Source organism: Schistosoma haematobium, chromosome ZW, assembly GCF_000699445.3.
Source record: "Schistosoma haematobium chromosome ZW, whole genome shotgun sequence".
Classification (NCBI taxonomy): domain Eukaryota; kingdom Metazoa; phylum Platyhelminthes; class Trematoda; order Strigeidida; family Schistosomatidae; genus Schistosoma; species Schistosoma haematobium.
In genome coordinates, this window is record NC_067195.1 from 85,771,213 (window position 1) to 85,792,068 (window position 20,856).

General features: G+C 40.4%; 1 protein-coding gene across 1 annotated transcript in view; it reads right to left on the reverse strand.

Moving 5' to 3' along the window:
- Positions 1–6,408, reverse strand: part of EVI5_1 (ecotropic viral integration site) — a 78,199-nt gene extending 71,791 nt beyond the window's left edge. The window contains exon 1 of the mRNA XM_035731133.2: positions 6,024–6,408. The gene's annotated coding sequence lies outside the window, so the exon portion shown is untranslated. The remainder of the gene's footprint in view (positions 1–6,023) is intronic.
- Positions 6,409–20,856: the final 14,448 nt, after the last annotated feature.

Genomic DNA, 20,856 nt, shown 5'->3' on the forward strand with positions numbered 1-20,856 from the left:
TCAATGCACGAATAGTGAAAGCCAGAGCGACTTATGCCAATCTGGGCCACATTTGGCGCCTTCGTGATGTTAGTCTGGCTGTAAAAGGTCGGATCTACAACGCGTCGGTGAGAGCAGTTCTACTCTATACTTGTGAAACCTGAGCTCTCCAAGTTGAAGATGTTAGACGACTCTGTGTTCGATCATCGCTGTCTCCGAAGGATTGCTGACATTCAGTGGCAACACCATATTAGTAATGCAGAGGTTCGGTATCGTGTGTTCGGGCACAGAGATGATAATTCAATTGGTGTTACCATCTTGAAACACCGACTTCGGTGGCTTGGACATGTTCTACGAATGTCATCCCAGAGAATTCCACGTCGTGCATTATTTGCCGACTCTGGGACTGGTTGGAAGAAGCGGAGAGGTGGTCAGTGCATGACATGGTGTCGTGGTATGAAAGAAAGCTGCAAAGGACTGGCTTCTGTTGGTCCTTCACGACTCCCTGGTTGGGGTCTGAGAGATGGTGCTACCCAGTGGCTAGAGACGTTATCAGATATGGCTCAGAATAGAAGCCAGTGGCGATCCTGCTGTAACCTTCTTTTACTTTCTTCATAAAAAGTGGTTGTGTCTCCTTTACCTGAAAGATTTCTTCTGATTGTACCTTTTCGTCCCCTCGTTACTACCACACTACCTTACTCCAATCTCTTCGTCATTGTTCTCTTTTTCTTTTGCGCTCCTTAGTTTTTTTTTCTACTTCTCTTCGAATTTTCATTGTTTTGTGTGGCGCATATATATTGGCGCTCTATTGTACCAATATTCATGTGTTCAAATAAATAAATAAATAATATTAGATAAAAATTAGCCACATAAAAATGTTATTTAGTGACTTTGTAATTGGCCAAATTTTCATTTACCGTACTATGATCAATAGATCAGCTTTCAATGAACTTAGATAAACCATCAAAATATCGTCAGTGGTTGACCAAGAAAGAGCATTTCTATAATTTTAAAGTTGAATTTTTTTTATGAACAAATAGTTGTTAGAACATAGAGATCACTTTCTTTTTCTTGGACCGTAATTTCAACAAATTTTTTATTTTATCTAAAGACAGTGAAAGTTTACACGACAATAAACATGAGACAGCATAATCCCATGATTTTACAAATTTGTACAGGATTATTAATTTACGTAACATTCAGAGAGCAAATAAAATCCAATCCAGTGCACCATATTCTTACAAACACAATCTTAAACACCGCAATTACTATGACAAAAGCTTGTTATTCACTCTACAGACACTCGAACAGGAACTCATGTCAGTTTACCGGGATCATCAGAAATCGTTAAACAATACAACACGAGTCGCGTAAATTGGTCTCAGTAACAAAGGACAAAAGTCCTCTTGTGTCAATCACAGAGGAATCAGTTTGACTAATATAGTGTCTAAAATATTAGCTTCAATAATACTTCGACGCCTAACTAAAGCTCGTGAAGAACAGACTAGAGAAAACCAGGCCGGTTTTCGACCTGGACGTGGTTGTATAGACTAGATATTCACACTACGTAAGGTTCTAGAACACAGACACACGTTCAGACGCCCCACAATGGTAGTATTTCTCGACCTTAAGGCGGCATTCGACTCTGTTGATCGTGAGGTTCTATGGCAGTGTTTGTCACTGAAAGGAGTACCAAAGAAGTACATTAACCTTGTAAAGGCTCTCTACTCGAACACAACTGGTAGAGTGAGAGCTTATGGCGAACTGTCATCAGAATTGATTACCTCAAGTGGTGTTCATCAGGGCTGTCCACTCTCCCCATTCTTGTTCAACATTGTCGTCGACGTACTTTTAGAGATAACACTCTCCTCATCTAAATTTACAGGGGTTGAACTTCTGCCGGGAGGTTCACTTGTTGACTTAGAATATGCAGATGACATAGTTTTATTTGGTGAAGACGCTGGCAAAATGCAGAGTCTTCTGACCACTCTAAGCAACAATGCAAGCATGTTCGGGATGCGATTCTCTCCCTCGAAATGCAAAATGTTGCTTCAGGATTGGGTCACATCGACACCCGAACTAGTGATAGGGAGTGAAGTAGTTGAGTGTGTTGACCGCTTCACTTATCTTGGAAGTCTCATCAGCCCTTGTGGTTTGGTGTGTGACGAAATCTCAGCACGGATACAGAAGGCTCGACTAGCTTTTGCCAACTTGCGTCATTTATGGCGTAGGCGAAATATCCGTCTATCAACCAAAGGACGTGTTTACTGCGCAGCAGTTCGTTCCGTCCTGCTTTATGGCAGTGAAACATTGCCGGTAAGAGTAGAGGATATCCGTAGGTTACTAGTATTCGATCATAGGTGTCTTCGAAACATTGCTCGTATATCATGGGACTATCGAGTAAGTAACACAGTTGTTAGGAAACGGGTACTATGTAAGGATGGCAAATCAATTGATGAAGTAGTGAAACTTCATCAGTTGAGATGGCTGGGACACGTGTTACGTATGCTCAACCACCGACTGCCCCGACGTGCGGTGTTTCCTGGTGTAGGAGTAGGTTGGAAGAAAGCTAGGGGCGGCCAAACCAAAACATGGCACAAATCCATCAAGTCACTGACAAGTGGACTGAGTCATGTTGGTAGGTGTAGACTACCTGGTTGGGGACCGCGAGATGATAGCAACCGATGGTTAGAGACCCTGAATGACATGGCTCAAAATCGTTTGCAATGGCGCAGGTGCATCCACTCTCTGTGTTCTCCCAAATTCTAATCTTCTGAATTCTTCATGTCCCTTTTTTTCCTCTTTCCAAATTTATTTCACTGGATTATACTCTTTAAATAACATCTCCAAACCCTAATCTTCCCGATTACTGCTTATACTCTTATTACGTCTACCACTATGGGATTCGAATCGACAACTGCATCTCTGTGCTAATGTGGTGTGGCAACTCGAACTGATGTACGTACGTACGAAGATCTACGTTGTTACTGACTGACTGACTGAACAAAGCATACGTTCATTTCACATAATTATAAAAACAGTCCTAACAAAGTTACGTAGTAGCCAGAATACATTGCACAGTGACACAACTTTCTTCAATTACCGATGATGTGGGGATAGATGAACTCCAAATGTTTTCATAACGAGTCCCACCGTGCTTCGGTAATGAGGTTCTCACCCTACTCCGTAAGAGGAAGAAGTGTGGGAGATTTAGGTTACTGGATACTGATGAGACAGAACCTCAATATCGAAAAGCTCGAAATATTTGTGCCTCGATGCTCCTAAAGTCTAGATGATTGCATGACCAAAAACTTATCAAATAATCTACAGAATACCCTAAACGCTCATACTCGTACATAAACCAAACGGCCAAGAGAACATGAGATATCCAATCATTATGGGGAGACAGTAGTAATACTTCATTAGTGGAATACGATTATGATAAAGCTCGGGTATTCTCAAACTACCAAAAGAACTAGCGAATTTTATCCTACATTTCCTAAGTATATGCTTTCACCTATCTATAATCCAAGGTAGATTACAAAAACACTGGAGGAATGCAACAGTAAGGCCTGTCTTCAAAGTAGGTACGAGACAAATTTAAGAAATATCGACCCGTAAGCCAAAATAGAGTGGTTGCGACAATTTTTGAAAAGATTGTTTAGAATCGAGTTTTTAAACATAGAGACGAAAACCAAATTCTTTCCGAGAATCAAAATAGCCTTTGAAAAGGTTAGTTACGTCTCACTAACCTGTTATTACCCCGTAAAACTTGATGCACTCTTAATGATCTAAATTTACCTATAGATGTAGCCTAAATTGACCTCGAAAAGCCTCTTGAAAAATGCCTACAAAACTATATGCCATCTATGCCCATTGATATCGCGATTGGAGGCAACTTACTTGTGTATTTAAAGGACTTCATAGATGGGTGTCAAAAAACCGAACAGGTGAAGCACACGTCTAACCAAGGCTTCAGAGTACGGTTTTGAGGACAGTATTCTTACTCCTGTGAGTAAATGACCTTCCTAGTCTCCTACCACCATCGGTTTATTTACATGCCAACGATGTCAAAACAATGGAGAGCGATAAAAAGTGAAGGTTATAGGTTACAGGTTTAAACTGAACTGGAGAAATTGTCTGAATGGTATACAACTTGGCAGTTGCCAATAAGTGTTTCCAAGTACATTTTGATGCCTATTGGTCACCAAGGTACGGACACATGAATGGTGAATAAGTGAGCTACCTGTTTTCCAGATGCACAATGACCCAGGTGTTGTCGTTAGTTAAGACTCGAAAACTACTGGATACTGCTGTGCAATAGCCACCAAAGGCTTTGGAACCCTGTGGTCAATACGTAGAGCCTTTAGTCATGTCGATGTTGAAACGTTTTCGACTCTGTATACAATGTTTACTGAACCTAAACTCAAGTACTGCATACAAGTGGCTTACCCCTACCTAAGAGGAGATATTGACCTTTTGGGATAGGTTCAAAGAGTCGTAGGTAGACTGGTCCCTGGAATCACTAAGCTGCCATATGATGTTCGACTGGTTAGACTAAACCTATGTCCCTTGTTATATGGAAGAACAAGAGGTGACTTAATCCCATCGAATCATCAGCGAAGTCAGTCAGTCAGTAACAACGTGGAACTGAGTACGTACGTACATCAGTTCGAGTTGCTATACCACATTAGCACACAGATACAATTGTCCATTCAGATCGCATAGTGGTAGAGGTAGTAAGAGTATAAGCAGTAATCGGAAACACTAGGGTTTGAAGATGTTATTCAAGGAATATAATCCAGTGAAATAAATTTGGAAAGGGAAAAAAACGGGAGACGAAGAATTCAGATTAGAATTTGGGAGAACACAAAGAGTGGACGCACCTGAGCGATTGCAAATCATTTTAAGCCATGTCATTCAAGGTCTCTAACCACCGGTTGCTATCGTCTCGCGGATCCTAACCAGGTAGTCCGCACCCACCAACATGGCTCAGTCCACTTGTCAGTGACTTGATGGATTTGTGCCATGTTTTGGTCTGGCCGCCCCTAACTTTCTTCCAACCTATTCCTGCGCCAGAAAACATTGCACGTCGGGACAGTCGGTGGTTGAGCATACGTGACACGTGTCCGAGCCATGTGTTACGTATGCCCAACCAATCATCAACGAATGGGACGCGTTACCTCACTACGTGATTGGAGCTTCATCTGTCGACGCTTTCGTAAGAAAGTTGGATCAACTGAGAAAACATTATTTCCAGGACTAACATAAACCACTCAGTATTGTCCTTTCCCAAACCTGAATATAAATTAAGGTAACGAGCCAAACAAATGACTAATAGTTAACAAAAATTGGGTGTTCTGATCATGTCAAGACAATATGATTTACAGCCACCAAAATAAAACATGACCCTTTGTTAACGCAGATTTTCTTCATACACGTGACTAGCTACTTGTTCCTAGTTCTGAAAAGCGAAACGTTGAACAGGGTGGATAAGTAGTAATGCGAAGTCTAAAACAGAGGTGAGACAACTAAAAACTTAGTAACATAGCAGCCTGCTTATGTCCTACTGATTATAGATAAGGCCAACAAAACAATTCAGTCTTCAGTAAGAAGGGTAGGAGGTCTAGCGACTTTCAGTTTGTAGCACTGTGGAGATCTAATCTCATTTTGAATGTGCCGACAGAAAGTGCTGATATTACGTTTTCTGGTAGAGAACTTCAGTAATCCACTACTGGGTGCGAGAAGCGAAACTCCAGATGAAGACGATTTGATATCAGTTTTTGATTTTCCTTCGAATCTCCTCTCTAATGATCAGTCCTACATGGAAGGAACCTCAGAACCAAAGATTTACTGGGCTGTTTTTAAGTGCCGACAACAATCGGTAAGTAGATTAGCGTTCAAGATATTTATAGGAAGGGTTTAATTAACCTCCTGATATTAGAATTGGAATATGACAAAGGTTATGAATTAACCCGTTCGTTATTAAAGTAGAATATTGGATAAATAGGGATGAATGAAGAAAAATATTTCAATGTACTTACAGGCACACCCAAAACCATGTTCATGAAACCACGACCACTAAATACTTATCGGCAGTAACGCATTAGTTTGTAACACGTGCTAATGAGACTAGGTAACTTAAATGCTTAATCACAGTTTCAGGATGCTGTTTGGCTTATCTTAGTCCTGGAAATAATGGTTTCTCAGTTGATCCAACTTTCTTATGAAAGCGTCGACAGATGAAGTTTCAATCACGTACTCAGGTAACGCGTCCCATTCGCTGATGATTCGATACGGGGTGATCTAATATTGGTTTATCGCATACTGAACGATGACCTTGGTATTAACATGTCTTATCTTTTGCTTCCGTCTAGAACCGGTCATTTGAGAGGACATTCGAAGAAAGTTCAAAAACCGAGATCAAACCGTTTACGTCTGGAGTTTCGTTTCTCGCACCGAGTAGTGAATTACTGGAATTCTCTACCAGAACACGTACTATCAGCACCGTCTATTAATATATTCAAAACGAGATTGGACCTCCACAGTATTACAAACTGCAAGGATTAATATAGGTCGACAGATCTCCTATCCTTATTACTGAAGACTGATGGGATTAAGTCACCTCTTGTTCTTCCATATAACAAGGGACATAGGTTTAGTCTAACCAGTCGAACATCATATGGCAGCTTAGTGATTCCAGGGACCAGTCTACCTACGACTCTTTGAACCTATCCCAAAAGGTCAATATCTCCTCTTAGGTAGGGGTAAGCCACTTGTATGCAGTACTTGAGTTTAGGTTCAGTAAACATTGTATACAGAGTCGAAAACGTTTCAACATCGACATGACTAAAGGCTCTACGTATTGACCACAGGGTTCCAAAGCCTTTGGTGGCTATTGCACAGCAGTATCCAGTAGTTTTCGAGTCTTAACTAACGACAACACCTGGGTCATTGTGCATCTGGAAAACAGGTAGCTCACTTATTCACCATTCATGTGTCCGTACCTTGGTGACCAATAGGCATCAAAATGTACTTGGAAACACTTATTGGCAACTGCCAAGTTGTATACCATTCAGACAATTTCTCCAGTTCAGTTTAAACCTGTAACCTATAACCTTCACTTTTTATCGCTCTCCATTGTTTTGACATCGTTGGCATGTAAATAAACCGATGGTGGTAGGAGACTAGGAAGGTCATTTACTCACAGGAGTAAGAATACTGTCCTCAAAACCGTACTCTGAAGCCTTGGTTAGACGTGTGCTTCACCTGTTCGGTTTTTTGACACCCATCTATGAAGTCCTGTAGTGGCATTCTGCTATGACCACACAATCCTCAAAGCTGAACACGAGACAACTGGCAAAGTAGATATTTAATACTTAACGCGAAGAAAAACTCATTGATGGAGAATGCTGGAAATAGGAGTTGAAATATTTCTCATTGATCGGTTTGCATGGCTCGGCCTTAAAGTCTTGACTATCCTTTAATGTTTTCATACACCTTTTATTCATATTTAAATGTATTGCTCTATCTCTAGCGTAAGTGTCTTCTCCATCATATATTGGTGGTTGTTACGACGCGAGGTGTTGGTGTGGATAATAATGTGACTTTCACGTAAGATCTTATAGATTATGCAGTTACATCATGAAAAATGTACAATTTTAGGATTAGGTCTATTATTAGAGCAGTACTAATATCATAGTAGACCATAATTATACAGTCCTTTGACTACATAAGTAAGTTGCCTTCAAACGCAATATCACTTGACATAGACGGCAAGTGGTTTTGAGGGCGTTTGTCAAGAGCATTACTGAGGCAAATGTGGGCCACATCTATAGGTAAATTTAGATCATTAGGAGTGAATCAACTTTCACGGTCTTCTAATATTTTAGTACCATGTGAATTATTTCGTCTCGGTAAATAATTCTCAGAAATAGTACCTACATTTGTTTTAGACTTTCTTGCTGATGCCTTAATTCTAATGGACACATCTAGTTCAATTTCTCCGGTCAAACCTTCGCATCAATTTACTAGTGTGTACTCCTTGCTGCGCGTCCCCTTCAACCTTTAGTCAACTTAGATTTAACCTTTTTTACGATTCATCCATAACCCTTAAAATTTATCTAACAACCCCTACATTTCCAACTTCTGATTTTACTGGGTCATCACGCTTGTATTTTAAAGGTGTTACGTGTAAATGTATTGTCAAACTCCAAAAAGCTGTTGCAGCTTTTGTGGTGAGAAACTCATTGTCTGGTACAGTGAATTGTAAAGTGTGTCTTTTTGTTGTTTGAGCATTATATATCTTTTCCGTCTTTACTTTCTCTTACCTTCACATTGTTAATATATTTTCAGTTAATTATTCTCACCCATATACGTAACTTACTTAAGATAAGACTTCTTTCACCCTCATCCCATATTTCAGACAATGCCATTCTGACCTGACATTATAGCTCTGCAGACGAACAAACCTCTTGCTTTCTTTTTAACATCGTCTTCAGACAAGCACTCTCCTCGAGTGTCTCGGCAACTGGATCACAATTCTCAGTTTACTTCAGATATACAACACATTTGGGGTAAACAATGTAGTTGCCGATGCCTTGTCTCGTATAACTTCCCTGAACAGTTTACAAGGAGTTTACACTCCTAGACTCACCCAGCCCCAAAAAGAAGGCACTGATCCTCATTACGAGTTATCCTTGAAAACCCTGAAACTAAGAATCAAGAAAATGGTAACCGGTAAAGAAACATTACTATGTGGCACAATTACAAGTATGGATCGTCCAAAAATGCCGGACCATTATTAACACGATGTCTTCATTTTTTTGCACATACTTTCTCACACAAAAGATGTTTTATAGGCTCTTTCAAAACTCCCGATGCTCGTTTGACCATGTTCATCTGGATTTGATTTGACCCTTTTTGGTTCAAATGGACACTTTTACCTATTAACGCATGTAGAATGTTTCACACGACGGCCACTAGTATTACTCATCAATTATATTATTGCTAAAACAGTGGCCTGTGTCTTCGTCGAACAATGGCTAGAGACTCTTAATGCCATTCAACCATCACTATAGACCATGGACGCCAGTTCGAACTTAAAATTTACTGCTGTCTCTCCACACTACTGAGAATCCCACTATTCCGAACGACCGCCTACATTCCACAAGCAAACGGGTTGGTAGAACGATCTAACCGACAGGTAAACGCTTCATCTTCACCTGCAAACGTTTCAAATTGAGCCGACGCTCTTCCACTTGTGTTAATCGGTACTCGCAATACAGTGAAATCTGACGTTAGACACATTGTTGCACAACTCGTTTACAGAACGACACCCCGACTTCCCGGAGAATTCATGGATCCTTGATTTTCTTCAGTGAATGTGGATCTAAACTTTTATACAAACAGGCTTACAAGCGCTATGTGTTCACTTAAGCCTGTTTTCATTCGACTGCAGTCCATTGATGTCTTCGTTCAACCCGCCTTACGACACTGCATGAATATTTTTGTACGTCATGACTTATTACGACGACCTATCGAAATAGTATACAAAGAACCCATCAAAGTCCTTCATTGTGGGTATAATTACTGTATTATCGATATGCTACGGAGGTGTTGGAAAACTACAAAGAGAAAGCAGCAAGCTTGAGAATAATGATATGATATTGTGTGATCATGACTCTGTTGTGTTACAGGAAACCGATCGGTAGCACGATGACTGTTTACTATTAATTCGCCAATTGAGGGTTTATACATTTGTGAATCATTGTCGGTTCCACTGAAACGAGCCTAAATTACAAAATCCATCAGACAGTGTTCACTTATCCAAATCTGTCTATTTATTCCACTAGTTCGATGCACACGTCAGACACTGTCGACTGATGATTTGTGACTTTTGAATTAGTGAGTCTTAAAATGAATCGATGTGATTTGTTTAATAACAGAAAATGAACAAATACGCTGCATTCATTGAGTCATTTGATCGCTCAGACAACATGATTGAATGGCCAAATTACTTTGATTCAATTTGTGGGCTGTACATTGTTGAGCACTGAAAATGGTCGTTGTCAAATCAGTTTTATTGCATACAAGGCCATATTCTATTCACAGTTGTTGATAGAGAATTGTAAGTGAAGTGTTTGCATACTGAAGAAGCCCAAATTTTGTTGTTATTGGGTAAAGCTCAATCGCTGAGCGACAGACTGTCGCCAAACCATGAGATGCGATATCGATGGTTGTAAACAATGAAATCATAAACTTCATCGTATCGTAAAGTTTGTGGTTAGGCAGTCTTGCTGAAATCCCATTTGTTCGACAGGAACTTACATTGTACTCTTATCTATTAGGTCACGTATTCCTACAGGGAGAAAGGTTACGTATGCTTTATTTAATAACGGGTCGGACACAATCTTCCTATCAAATATCGTAGCAAAACAGGCGGGACTATCAGGAGAAGCGACTCAGTCAGAAATTTCCTTCATATCAGGTCTCGGTTCAGTGCATCTTTTTAAACAATATACTAACATATTCACTACGCATGAGAGCAAAGGGTATTTATCCCCAGTGATGTAAGCTGTTTAGGAAGAAAGGTATTTTATTCCATACCAACATGATATGAATCTTAAATCCCAAAAGAAGTTCGTATGGTGTTTGACTGTGCTGCTTAGTCAAAAGGTGTGTATACTAATGATTCCACATACACCTAGCCAGATCTTAAAATGATTTAGAGAATGGTTTTGCTCTGATTTAAATAACAAGGGAATATAACAGACAATTAAAAATTGTTCATTCCAGTACATCTCACTGGATAGAATGAAAAAATATTCAACTTTATGTGTTACCTTGAGGGTAATATTAACTTGCAGTGACACTGTTTCCGAACCACAAGATCCTTAAAGCCAAGCATATAACTACTGAGATCTATATTTAACACGTAACACTTAGAGAAGGTCAAAAATGGTGAACTCGGGGACAGCTGATCAAAGTGGAATGGCTTGGTCATGCACGTAGGGTTGCTCATTTTAGCCTCCTGTTCTTTGTATCAAACATATTACTCCCATCCCACCCAAAAATGTTGTCCAGAAGTGCCAGGCGTTAAACGGCTGATCGTCGTCCTGATATGAGTCTTTGTGGACTATGATGAGACCTCCACGTAAAATCTTATAGATTAGGTGGTCATATCTTGACAAATCCACAATTTCAGGGGTGGGTCTATTATTAGCAGTAGTACTACTGACGAAGTAGACTGTAGTCCTACTAGCTCTCCTCCTGATATCTGTGAAGTGAAAGCACATCTATCTACGTTTATGTCTTCAGCGTTTCGTGACACTTACACTATAGAATTTACGGTCATAAGTCATCACGATCTATCTACGGAAAAACCATGAGCGAAAATGTTACGTCCAAGTGTTCGCTCTCGACCGTTTGAGAGACACGATAGATTGATCAATTCACATCCTACGAACCAAATAACAATAGAAGAAAGATCCAGGACTGACAAGATTATTTTGTAAATAGTTTTTAATATTATTTGTATTTATTTTGCCAATCTTTCACTGTATGTATATTCATCATTAAATGATTGTACCTGTTGTTTTAGTAAATGACCTTGAACACTTTTTCTGTTGTGATACTAACATAGCGTGACATACTGTTGCTGGCTAACAAATACACTACTTCTCACACATTCCTCGTTCTATTTTCATTCGAGATTGAGTTAACTGAAATCTAAAACAAATATTATTTACATTCATAGACTGTGAGTGCGAATACACCATAACTCACTTTGGATTACACCACTGGAGATTTCATCGATACGTTTGGAATTACCAAGCATCTATAATTGTGGATTTATTGTAGCAGACTAAAGCCGAACACGCATCATTTTGGTGAACTTAAGTAAAGTCCCATTTTTATTGTATTTGTAACATTTAACTGGTATATATTAATATTACTATTTATCTTTATTAACTTTGTTGATACTTTTTGCGTTTATATATCGTCTGGTCCACCACAATTATTTGGTGAACATCGTGTTAATCCTAACTGTTATATTGTTTACCATTTCACACGATTTACTGGTTTATTTTTCTCGTAATGTCCTCTCCCACTAAACTAATTGATATGGATTCGCCTCCGATAACAACTTTTCTCTCATTGTCGAACTCTACTGAAAATAATTTAAGTTCAGTTAATACTATCTCAGAATTCAGACTCCCGACTTATGGAGCTAATAACCCACGAGTCTGGTTTGCCAAAATTGAAGCTTTATTCATGGCTAGAGGCATAAGATCTCAGGCAACAAAGTATGCATATGTAGTCGGCGCACTTCTCATTGAGATTGTCGCTGAAGTCGGGGATTTAATCGACCACGTGCCAGAATCTGAACCATATGATAAGATAAAGGCAGCAGTAATTCAACGTACATCGGTCTCAGATAAGAAAAGACTGCAACAATTGCTAACGTCTTGTGACTTGGGAGATAAGAGACCCTCCCAACTTCTCCGCCACATGAAACAGCTTGCCGGTCCATACAAGCTAGACGAAACCCTCCTAAAGCAAATGTGGTTTCAAAGATTACCACACAGCGTTAGACAAATTCTCAGTGTTTCAGGGAAATCCGTCGCACTTGATGACTTAGCCGACATGGCGGATAAAATGATGGAAGTCTACCACGACAATCACTGTGTGAACTCATTGCAACCACCTGGACCAGCAGATATTAGCTGTTTAGCCTCCTTCCAAAGGCAGTTAACGCAATTAACGGGCCAGCTAGCGTCACTACAGACGACAATCGCAACCGTCCAAGCCAGACAATTGAGATCCTCTTCCAAACGAAGATCCTTTTCTAGACAACGGTCACGGTCACCGAAGCAAACATCCGAAGTTTGTTGGTATCACTAAAAATACGGCACCAAAGCACGGCGTTGCACACGACCGTGCACATTTTCTGCGGCTGACACAGAGAATCAGGGAAACGTCCCGGCCAGACAGTGATGGCGGAGCCTGTTTCTGGCCACTATCCGAGCCGTCTATTTCACGTCGGGGATCAAATTTCGGGCTCGGATTTTCTGGTCGATACAGGAACCGAAATCAGCATTATCCCATTACACCTCTCTCAACGACGGCACTCTCAGAGTACTAAATTGTCTCTAGTCGCAGCCAATAACACAGTCATTAAAACTTACGGCGAACAATCACTTATCTTAGATCTCGATCTTCGCAGGCGTTTCACATGGGTTTTCATCGTAGCTGAAATCAAACAACCCATTCTCGGGGCCGACTTTCTCGGTGCTTACAACCTACTTGTAGATATGGGGAAAAAGAAACTAATTGACAAGAACACAAGCTTACAGGTCAGCGGCACAACTATCTCCAATTACGATATTCATGGAGTCCGAATAATAAGACCTGAAAATAAAATTTTCACCGATATCCTGTCGAAATATGAAAGTATAACCAGAGCTGATTACCAAAGCGAACGCTCCACACATCATGTTCAACACAGTATCACTACTACAGGACCACCCATTCGCGCCAGGGCGAGAAGATTCCCTCCAAACAAGTTGCAGTTCGCTAAGAGAGAATTCGAACACATTATGCAACTTGGGATTATTAGACAATCCAATAGTCTTTGGGTCTCGCCGCTTCATATGGTTCCCAAGAAAGACCAAGACTGGCGCCCATGTGGAGATTATCGCCGTTTAAATAACCAGACTATCCCAGACAGGTATCCGATCCCTCATCTGCACGATTTTTCTTTAAATCTACATGGAAAACAGATCTTTTCGAAGTTAGATCTAGTCCGAGCATATCATCAAATACCGATGGCACCTGAGGATATCGAAAAACAGCCGTAATCACACCTTTTGGCTTGTTTGAATTCTTGAGGATGCCTTTCGGACTAAAAACGCTGCTCAAACCTTCCAGAGATTTATGGACGAAGTAACTAGAGGTTTGGATTTTGTATTTGTCTATGTCGACGATGTTTTAATCGCTAGTTCTTCCACTGAAGAACATGTTCAGCACTTACACACGCTTTTCGAACGTTTCAAAAGTTATGGTGTTGTAATCAACCCTTCGAAGTGTATATTTGGCGCCTCAACTCTGGAATTCCTGGGACACCACATTGATTCCTAAGGAATTAAACCGCTTGAAGAAAAAGTCAAAGCCATCACCAGCTACCCAGAACCAACCTCAGTAAAATCCCTACGTCGTTTTCTTGGAACATGCAATTTTTATCGACGATTTCTACCAAATTGCGCCGATGTACTACAGCCGTTGACAGATTTACTGAAAAACGATAAATCAGGTACCAAGAAAGAAAAGAACCAAATATCTAAGTTACCTTCTGATGCCAAAGTAGCATTTGAAAAAGCTAAATTCATGATTGCCAATGCTGCCATGCTCCAACACCTAAATATCGATCCCACAACACTGTTGATCCTGTGCACAGATGCTTCACAAAAGCCGTCGGGGCAGTATTGCAACAGCGGGTAAACAACACGATTACCCCCATTGCCTTTTTCTCCAAGAGATCGCCAGCACAAGAACGTTATAGTACTTTTGGACGGGAGTTACTCGCTATCTACTTAGCCGTTAAACACTTTAACTTCTTACTACAAGGACGAACTTTCACCATCATGACTGATCACAAACCTTTATGTTACTCATTCAACACTTCGTACGACCGACATTCACCTCGCGAAGCACGACAATTGGATTACATCTCCCAGTTTACGACAGATATTCAATTTGTCAAAGGACACACTAACGTCGTAGCACACGCATTATCATGAAAGGACGTAAACACTCTGGTACGTAAGCAAGACATCAATCTGGAAACAATCGCAAAATTGCAAGTAGACGACGCAGATATAAAAAGCTGCAAAGACAAGTCTAACTTGAACCTTAAACAAGTACCCATCCCTTTCTCAAATACATCTATCATTTGCGACGTTTCAACGGGTAACAACCGCCCTTTCGTCCCCGAGCCTGTCGTCGACAAGTATTTCGTCAACTGCATGACCTTTCGCACCCAGGAATCTGTTAGGTATACAGAGGAATATACCAATAATTATCGTGTTAAGTCGAATGGTGTCCTTGGACGTTAAATGTACACTCCCTATTGGTCGATATTTGTTTCACTTGTTAAATATTGTGTAAATGATGTTTTCTATTTCATGGTACGATGTGGTTTGTTTGTTTGGTATATAAGTAGAGTGTGTTTGAAATATAACGATTCATAACTCAGAGGCTGTGACTTGCGTTCTAGACTCAACTGGCTTGGCTAGACAGGGGAGCGGGGCCAATCAAAACCCTAGGCCGTTCACTACGTGTTTTTCCGTGTCATTGAACCGATCGATATAAACGCTGCTTATCAAAACCTGCAGTCCACCCGTTACAACAGAATCACAGCCACAACCAAATTGATTACTGAGCGTTTTGTGTGGCCAAAGATCAATTCAGATATAGAACGATGGACACGAAGCTGCTTACAATGTCAACGTAGCAAAATTCAGAAGCACACGATCAATCCCTTTGGCAAGTATCCCCTGCCAGAAAAACGTTTTCAACATATCCATCTAGACATAGTTGGTCCACTGCCACCATCTAATTCATCCACACACATCCTCACTGCAGTGGACAGATTCACCAGATGGGCGATAGCATGCCCTATTGCTGATACTTCCACAGAAACAGCAGCCAGCGTATTCCTTGACCGTTGGATAGCAAATTACGGAGTACCTCCCATCATCACTACCGACCGTGGCCCCCAGTTTCAGTCTATCTTACTTCAGGAATTCACAAGACTTCTGGGCGTGAACCACATCAAAACAACAGCCTATCACCCAGCAGCTAATGGTTTGGTCGAAAGGTTTCACCGCAAATTAAAAAGCTCGCTGATGGTACAAGATGATACAACAAAATGGAGTGACGCATTACCACTCGTACTTCTGGGAATACGTTCAACCATAAAGGAGGATATAGGTTGTACAGCCGCCGGGCTAGTTTACGGTACAACTCTTACATTACCGGGTCAATTAGTAGATCCAAACACATCAGTACCAACGGATCCAAGCCGTTTCGCTAGTCGACTGCTGCAAACCATGCAAAGAATCAAAGTCATACCGCCGCGAGAACATAATAATCGAATACAACTCGACAAAAACCTAGAAACATGCAAATTCGTCTTTATTCGAGTTGATGGTGTTAAAAAGCCATTGAAACAACCTTATAAAGGACCATATCAAGTAATTAAAGGAACGAACAAACACTTCATAATCGACAAGTGTGGAAAGAAGGAAACTATCACTATCGATAGAATAAAGCCTGCTTTCTACGAAGCACAGCACGATAAAGAACATACTACTTCACTGAACCAACCCTGTCCAACAACAGCCACTAGAGCAGACATGGAAGAAAAACCGAGTATCAAACCTACTTGTTTAACACGTTCAGGCAGAGCTGTAAAAACCCAAACGCTATGTACATTTCGCTGAATAAAAAAATCGAAACAAACAATTATCGATGTATTATACTATTAAATTCACCCGATTTTCCAGACAAAATCTATAATTTTTCTTCTCTTTTCACAGTGTACATAATTAATCACGTTTTTACATAATTATTCGTTTTGTCACACAATAATAAACGAGTAATTACGTATTCATTGTACACAAAAATAAACAGTTCAATTTTTTTGTTGGTCATTAACAGTTTCGCACATTATTATCATTGTTAGCCAAACAAGACATTAAATGACAGTGTTTTCTTTTTTGTGTTCGTTATACTATGCTACATCATTGCTATTCTCAAACGATAACACACTGCATCTTACTAACGTATATGTCATATCCAACTCCACAATTTTTGTTGGTTATAACTGTAAATATTATTTTTGTATATACATATATATATCATATTCTTACATTTTTTTGTTATTATAACCAGTGTTACCTCCAGACACTATGGGGGAGCTATGTGGAGATAGATCTGACAAGCTTATTTTGTAAATAGTTTTTAATATTATTTGTATTTATTTTGCCAATCTTTCACTGTATGTATATTCATCATTAAATGATTGTACCTGTTGTTTTAGTAAATGACCTTGAACACTTTTTCTGTTGTGATACTAACATAGCGTGACATACTGTTGCTGGCTAACAAATACACTACTTCTCACACATTCCTCGTTCTATTTTCATTCGAGATTGAGTTAACTGAAATCTAAAACAAATATTATTTACATTCATAGACTGTGAGTGCGAATACACCATAACTCACTTTGGATTACACCACTGGAGATTTCATCGATACGTTTGGAATTACCAAGCATCTATAATTGTGGATTTATTGTAGCAGACTAAAGCCGAACACGCATCATTTTGGTGAACTTAAGTAAAGTCCCATTTTTATTGTATTTGTAACATTTAACTGGTATATATTAATATTACTATTTATCTTTATTAACTTTGTTGATACTTTTGCGTTTATATATCGTCTGGTCCACCACAATTATTTGGTGAACATCGTGTTTATCCTAACTGTTATATTGTTTACCATTTCACACGATTTACTGGTTTATTTTTCTCGTAATGTCCTCTCCCACTAAACTAATTGATATGGATTCGCCTCCGATAACAACTTTTCTCTCATTGTCGAACTCTACTGAAAATAATTTAAGTTCAGTTAATACTATCTCAGAATTCAGACTCCCAACTTATGGAGCTAATAACCCACGAGTCTGGTTTGCCAAAATTGAAGCTTTATTCATGGCTAGAGGCATAAGATCTCAGGCAACAAAGTATGCATATGTAGTCGGCGCACTTCTCATTGAGATTGTCGCTGAAGTCGGGGATTTAATCGACCACGTGCCAGAATCTGAACCATATGATAAGATAAAGGCAGCAGTAATTCAACGTACATCGGTCTCAGATAAGAAAAGACTGCAACAATTGCTAACGTCTTGTGACTTGGGAGATAAGAGACCCTCCCAACTTCTCCGCCACATGAAACAGCTTGCCGGTCCATACAAGCTAGACGAAACCCTCCTAAAGCAAATGTGGTTTCAAAGATTACCACACAGCGTTAGACAAATTCTCAGTGTTTCAGGGAAATCCGTCGCACTTGATGACTTAGCCGACATGGCGGATAAAATGATGGAAGTCTACCACGACAATCACTGTGTGAACTCATTGCAACCACCTGGACCAGCAGATATTAGTTGTTTAGCCTCCTTCCAAAGGCAGTTAACGCAATTAACGGGCCAGCTAGCGTCACTACAGACGACAATCGCAACCGTCCAAGCCAGATAATTGAGATCCTCTTCCAAACGAAGATCCTTTTCTAGACAACGGTCACGGTCACCGAAGCAAACATCCGAAGTTTGTTGGTATCACTAAAAATACGGCACCAAAGCACGGCGTTGCACACGACCGTGCACATTTTCTGCGGCTGACACAGAGAATCAGGGAAACGTCCCGGCCAGACAGTGATGGCGGAGCCTGTTTCTGGCCACTATCCGAGCCGTCTATTTCACGTCGGGGATCAAATTTCGGGCTCGGATTTTCTGGTCGATACAGGAACCGAAATCAGCATTATCCCATTACACCTCTCTCAACGACGGCACTCTCAGAGTACTAAATTGTCTCTAGTCGCAGCCAATAACACAGTCATTAAAACTTACGGCGAACAATCACTTATCTTAGATCTCGATCTTCGCAGGCGTTTCACATGGGTTTTCATCGTAGCTGAAATCAAACAACCCATTCTCGGGGCCGACTTTCTCGGTGCTTACAACCTACTTGTAGATATGGGGAAAAAGAAACTAATTGACAAGAACACAAGCTTACAGGTCAGCGGCACAACTATCTCCAATTACGATATTCATGGAGTCCGAATAATAAGACCTGAAAATAAAATTTTCACCGATATCCTGTCGAAATATGAAAGTATAACCAGAGCTGATTACCAAAGCGAACGCTCCACACATCATGTTCAACACAGTATCACTACTACAGGACCACCCATTCGCGCCAGGGCGAGAAGATTCCCTCCAAACAAGTTGCAGTTCGCTAAGAGAGAATTCGAACACATTATGCAACTTGGGATTATTAGACAATCCAATAGTCTTTGGGTCTCGCCGCTTCATATGGTTCCCAAGAAAGACCAAGACTGGCGCCCATGTGGAGATTATCGCCGTTTAAATAACCAGACTATCCCAGACAGGTATCCGATCCCTCATCTGCACGATTTTTCTTTAAATCTACATGGAAAACAGATCTTTTCGAAGTTAGATCTAGTCCGAGCATATCATCAAATACCGATGGCACCTGAGGATATCGAAAAAACAGCCGTAATCACACCTTTTGGCTTGTTTGAATTCTTGAGGATGCCTTTCGGACTAAAAACGCTGCTCAAACCTTCCAGAGATTTATGGACGAAGTAACTAGAGGTTTGGATTTTGTATTTGTCTATGTCGACGATGTTTTAATCGCTAGTTCTTCCACTGAAGAACATGTTCAGCACTTACACACGCTTTTCGAACGTTTCAAAAGTTATGGTGTTGTAATCAACCCTTCGAAGTGTATATTTGGCGCCTCAACTCTGGAATTCCTGGGACACCACATTGATTCCTAAGGAATTAAACCGCTTGAAGAAAAAGTCAAAGCCATCACCAGCTACCCAGAACCAACCTCAGTAAAATCCCTACGTCGTTTTCTTGGAACATGCAATTTTTATCGACGATTTCTACCAAATTGCGCCGATGTACTACAGCCGTTGACAGATTTACTGAAAAACGATAAATCAGGTACCAAGAAAGAAAAGAACCAAATATCTAAGTTACCTTCTGATGCCAAAGTAGCATTTGAAAAAGCTAAATTCATGATTGCCAATGCTGCCATGCTCCAACACCTAAATATCGATCCCACAACACTGTTGATCCTGTGCACAGATGCTTCACAAAAGCCGTCGGGGCAGTATTGCAACAGCGGGTAAACAACACGATTACCCCCATTGCCTTTTTCTCCAAGAGATCGCCAGCACAAGAACGTTATAGTACTTTTGGACGGGAGTTACTCGCTATCTACTTAGCCGTTAAACACTTTAACTTCTTACTACAAGGACGAACTTTCACCATCATGACTGATCACAAACCTTTATGTTACTCATTCAACACTTCGTACGACCGACATTCACCTCGCGAAGCACGACAATTGGATTACATCTCCCAGTTTACGACAGATATTCAATTTGTCAAAGGACACACTAACGTCGTAGCACACGCATTATCATGAAAGGACGTAAACACTCTGGTACGTAAGCAAGACATCAATCTGGAAACAATCGCAAAATTGCAAGTAGACGACGCAGATATAAAAGCTGCAAAGACAAGTCTAACTTGAACCTTAAACAAGTACCCATCCCTTTCTCAAATACATCTATCATTTGCGACGTTTCAACGGGTAACAACCGCCCTTTCGTCCCCCGAGCCTGTCGTCGACAAGTATTTCGTCAACTGCATGACCTTTCGCACCCAGGAATCTGTTAGGTATACAGAGGAATATACCAATAATTATCGTGTTAAGTCGAATGGTGTCCTTGGACGTTAAATGTACACTCCCTATTGGTCGATATTTGTTTCACTTGTTAAATATTGTGTAAATGATGTTTTCTATTTCATGGTACGATGTGGTTTGTTTGTTTGGTATATAAGTAGAGTGTGTTTGAAATATAACGATTCATAACTCAGAGGCTGTGACTTGCGTTCTAGACTCAACTGGCTTGGCTAGACAGGGGAGCGGGGCCAATCAAAACCCTAGGCCGTTCACTACGTGTTTTTCCGTGTCATTGAACCGATCGATATAAACG